A 5,636-nucleotide genomic window follows, 5' to 3' on the forward strand; every position below is an offset into this window, starting at 1 on the left:
TAATGGGAATAATGTTTTTATTATGCTGTACTGCATGGCTCTTGTAAGGGACATTGCAAGTTCCCCCTTCCTAATTTTTGGCAGCTTTTGCTTGGAAGGCATAGGCAAAGACTATGGGAGACCCACTCCCCAATAATGGGAATAATGTTTTTAATATGCTGTACTGCATGGCTATTTTAAGGGGCATTAAAATCGTCTTGTTAAGCTACTGTGACCTCCACGTCTCTTCCAAGGGTCGTTAATATTGTCTTTTTATTCCACTGAGACCTCCACCACTCTTCCAAGGGGCATTAAAAGCATCTTGTTAAGCTACTGTGACCTCCACGTCTCTTCCACAGGGCGTTGATATTGTCTTTTTATTCCACTGTTACCTCCATCACTCTTCCAAGGGGCATTGATATTGTCTTTTTTTTCCACTGCGACCTCCACCACTCTTCCAAGGGGCATTAAAACCATCTTGCTGAGCTACTGTCACCTCCACGTCTCTTCCACGGGGCATTGATATTGTCTTTTTATTCCACTGTAACCTCCACCACTCTTCCAAGGGGCATTAAAACTGTCTTGTTAAACCACTCTGAACTCCACGTCTCTTCCAAGGGGAATTAAAACCATCTTGTTAAGCTACTGTCACCTCCACATCTCTTCCAAGGGGCATTAAAACTGTCTTGTTAAACCACTCTGAACTCCACATCTCTTCCACGGGGCATTAAAACTGTCTTGTTAAACCACTCTGAACTCCACAGCTCTTCCAAGGGGCATTGACATGTTGTTTTTAATTACCTTTAACCTCCACGACTCTTGCAACGGGCATTGCATTTCCTCCTAATTTTTGTCAGCTTTTGCTTTTCAATGCATAGGTGAACACTAAGGGAGACCCACTCCCCAATAATGGGTAGAAGGTTTTTAATACGCTGTAATCCACGTCTGTTTCAAGGGGCATTGCAGTGCCTAATAATTTTTGGAAAGCCTTCCATTCCCTGCTTAGGACAACAGTGTACAGGAGACCCAGTTGCTATAAATGGAAAAAACGGTTTAGTTAAGGCCCTCTGACCTCCATTTCACTTCCAAGGGGCATTGGAGTGCCTCGAAATTTTTGGTAGGCATTGCTTTCACTGTATGCCTTATAACTGTGTAGCTGAACCGCTCCTTTTGGTGCAGAAACATATCCTACAAGACATGTGTGGTTGGCTGGCCTGATATTGATGTGAATGGTCCCTGTTCCGCCTGCTCTTTCTCCTTTGCCACCACCTCATCCATCATTCATCACCTGAAGCTTTGTTTTAAAGGGAGTCATAGAACTGGGATAGTAGCAGGAAAACATTCAGCAATCCTCGAAGGAGGTAGAATATGCGCCAAAACGCTGACCACCTCAGGCCTAGCTGCTACTACATACATGCGCTTGCATTCCAAGGAACAGAAAGCTAAGGAGGTGGATGGCCTCATGATCATGAATAATTTACTCATTGTGTAGGAGGCCGACCACTGCTGCTGTCTACCTTCTGAACTTTGTGTTGAAGCCTGATTTACCCAGGACCCGCAATCCTCTATGTCTGGAGGACGTGTTGCATCCCAGTGTCCAACTGTGTCCCGGCTTCCACAATATTAACCCAGTGTGAAGGCGTCAGTGAGATGGACAATTCCTGGCCACATTCACTTGTCCACGTGTTTGTGGTTAGGCTGTCCTTCCCACTAAATGCACTGGGGAGGGCACAGGTAATGTTTTGGTATGCGCGCTTGTGTATAAGGCGCACCGGGACAAATAGGGGCGGCTGGGGACTATTTATGGACACCCGGCCACCCCCACGCGGCTGGGGACTGTGTGTGGGCACCCGGCCGTGGGGCGGCTGGGGACTGAGCATGGACACCCGGCCGCCCCCTGGCGGCTGGGGACCAAGCTTGGACATCCGGCCGCCGGGCGGCTGGGGACTGAGTATGAATACCAGGCTACCAACGCAGCCATGACGTGGTGGCCAGATTCCACCTCCACATGCCTAAAAGGCCAAATTTCAAGTGCAAGCGAGCTAGCAGTATGGTATTGCAGCCTGGGGGTGGGTGGGTGGTTGGCTGCATACTTTCGCTTGTATTGCAAGTTATGGGGGAGGTACAATTGAACACTGCCCTGGGACAAGGACTTGCATGGGGATAGTTGCAAGTCTGCATCTTCTGATGCGGCAAGGATCACTTCTGATGGGCACACTTTTAGGCAGTGACCTGGGTGTCAGAGATGCTTCCAGGGGTCTTCCCCATGCTGTTCCCATGTCTTTTTAGCACTGTATGCATGTGTCACACAGCACATGGCCAGATAAGGTTGTAAAATGTTAAAATGACATTTCCCGGTGAATGCATTTGTCACGGTTGAAAGTAATACAAACGTGCAAAAACGCATAAAAAATGCTACTTGTGAACATAGCCCAAGGTGTGGAGGAGTATTTTTGTTTTTGGTTATTTATTTTACCTTATACACAAGTCTTTACCCTGGAAAGGATGTTCCTTAACCCCTTTCTGACCTGGTCAGTAATGGTACGCACCAGGTCGGGAAGGCCGGTTCAGCGGGAGCTCCGGCGGTGAGCCCACACTGAAGCGAGCACATGTCAGCTGATTATTGGAATCGCAATCCACCCACGGCTGTTAACATGTTAAATCTCTGACAGTGGCATTTAACTCGCGCTTCCGGGAGTCCTAAGCCCCGCCCATCAGTGACCCCGTCACGTGATCGCGGGTCACCAATGGGTGGGCATGACAACTCAGGGTCTGCAGCAGACGCCTGTGGTTGTCATGTCTCAATTGCTATGAGCTCCACCTAGTGGTCAGCGCTCATAGCAGGTGAGCATTTCTCCTGCATTCAAGCGATCTGCTCATCGCTTGTATGCAGTAGAAGCAATCAGACAACTGCTGCTTCTAGTCTCCTCTGGAGACTATAGAAGCAAGCAGAAAGTGTAAAAAAAAAGTTTTTAAAAATATTAAAAAAATAAAAAATATATAAAAGTTTAAGTCACCCCCCTTTCGCCCCATTCAAAATATAATATATATATATAAAAAAAAAATCACATACACATATTTGGTATCGCCGCGTTCAGAATCGCCCGATCTATCAATATAAAAGAATAATTAATACAATCAGTAAACGGCGTAGCGAGAAAAAAATTTTAAACGCCAGAATTAAGTTTTTTGGGTCGCTACAACTTTGCAATAAAATGCAATAACGGGCGATCAAAACATTGGATCTACCCCAAAATGGTATAAATAAAAATGTCAGCCCGGCACGCAAAAAAATGAGCCCTCACATGGCCCCAGATCCCGAAAAATGGAGAAGCTAAGGGTCTCAGAAAATGGCGTCATTTTTTTTTGTTTTTTTAGCAAGCTTTGGATTTTTTTTTCACCACTTAAATAAAAAAGAACCTATACATGTTTGGTGTCTATGAACTCGTAACGACCTGGAAAATAATGATGGCAGGTCAGTTTTAGCAATCTGTGAACGTGGTAAAAAAAGGACCCTAAAAACAACTGTGGAATTGCATTTTTTTTGCAGTTTCACTGCACTTGCAATTTTTTTCCCATTTTCCAGCACACGATATGGTAAAACCAGTGATAGAGTTTAAAAGTACAACTCGTCCCACAAAATATAAGCCCTCACATGGCCATATTGAACAAAAATTAAAAAAGTTCTGGCTCTGGGAAGAAGGGGAGCAAAAAAGGAAAACACAAAAACAGAAAGACCCATGGTCGTTAAGGGGTTAACATATTTCACAGGAAAGCACTTTCACTTTCGTTTTTGAAGGTTTTATTGTGAGCCTGTAAAAGTGGCTTAATACCTCTGACCACGTTGTTGACAGCAGTGACCTGGGGGTCAGAAATGCTTCCAGGGGCGATCCCCATGCTGTCCCCATGTCATTTGAGCACTGTCACTATCGTTTTGGGCACTTTTTAGGCTTTCTACAGACTGCCGGGGGAGCCGCCGCAAAAATGTTCGGGTCTCCCATAGACTAACATTGGGCTCGTTGCTCGGGTCGAGCACCCGAGAATCACAGTGAGCTCGGCCCGAGCTTCGAGCACCCGAGCATTTTAGTGCTCGCTCAACACTAGCCACAACCAACAGCCACATCTCGCTCCCACTTCTTGACCGAATTACTAGGGAAGCACACTACAAAACCAGTGTTGAGACCTGATCAGTGTGAACAGGTTATTAATTGGATAGCAGATAATACTTCCAGTTACCTGGGCACCACCACCTCCGGTCTGTCTTCCACACGGTCAAGTTTAAGTAGCCGTGAGTCTTCACCGCATACTCCTTCTCAGCCTGATGCTCCATCCTCCCACCATGCCGAGTGTCGTCAGACAGCAACTGATCCCACACTTGGACACTCTGAAGATGCTGGCAATTTGCCACAAGAGGTGGACGATGATGAGACACAATTGCCACGAAGTGAGGATGAGGATCGTGGTGCTCAAGTTGAAGAGGAGGAGGTGGTGGATGAGCTATTAACTGACCCAACGTAGCAGGAGGACACGCAGAGCGAGGCCAGCAGCACACAGGGGGAGGGAGGCAGAGTATCCCAACAGGCAGAAAGAATCAGTGTGGTGGCCGCACACAGAAGGTGGGCAACTGTTCCCCGTAACACCAACACGAGGGACGTTGCCAGTACAACCGGTAGGTCTTCCAGAGTCTGGAATTTTTTTTAAAGACTCTGCTGATAACCCCAAAAAGGCCATTTGTACCACCTGTCTTGCCAGCATCAGCAGGGGTGACAAAACTATCAGCCTGACCACCACCAGCATGATCAGTCACATGGCAGCAAAGCACCCAACTTTGTGGGGCGAACCCCAGGGTCCACGACCAGTGTCAGCGGGTGTCACCACTGCTTCTTCCGCTGTTGTGCGTGTAATAGAACCCCCTGTTGTGCGTGCAAGGCAATCCCCTTTCCATACTGCATGCAAAGATACCCCCTCCTCTCAGTCTTCACTTGTTATGGCAGTTTCTCAAGAAACAGCATCAACATCCACGTCCACGTCCCACCGCGGCGTTCAATTGTCCATATCCCAGACCTTTGAACGAAAGCGCAAATTCGCAGCCAAAGCCCCACAGGCCACAGTCCTAAATTCGCACATTTCACGACTGCTTGCGTTGGAAATGCTGCCTTTAAGGCTGGTGGAGATGGAATCCTACCGCAACCTTATGGCGGTGGCCGTCCCTCGGTACTCGGTCCCCAGGCGACACTATTTTGCCCGGTGTGCCATCCCCGCACTACACAAGCATGTGTCCCAAAACATCTGCCGTGCCCTCAACAATGCAGTTACTGGGAGAGTCCACCTGACAACGGACTCGTGGACAAGTGCTTGTGGCCAGGGTTGGTACATCTCCCTGACGGCACACTGGGTAAACAAAGTGGAAGCTGGGACCCAGTCGGACCTTGGGAAGGAACACATCCTCCCAACACCGAGGATTGCGGGCCCTATGTCAGTCAGAGTTGCCCCCACAGTGTACAGCTCCTGCGCATCATCCTCCTCCTCATGTTCAGCCTCCATCTCAGATATCACCACATCAGTTACAAGCTGGAAGCACTGCAGTACTGCCTCAGCCAAGCGGCAACAGGCTGTGCTGACACTCATAAGCTTAGGTGATAAACCTCACACTGCTT

This window comes from Phyllobates terribilis, unplaced genomic scaffold (assembly GCF_046119375.1).
Source record: "Phyllobates terribilis strain yellow unplaced genomic scaffold, ASM4611937v1 Scaffold_11__3_contigs__length_659146591, whole genome shotgun sequence".
Classification (NCBI taxonomy): Eukaryota; Metazoa; Chordata; class Amphibia; order Anura; family Dendrobatidae; genus Phyllobates; species Phyllobates terribilis.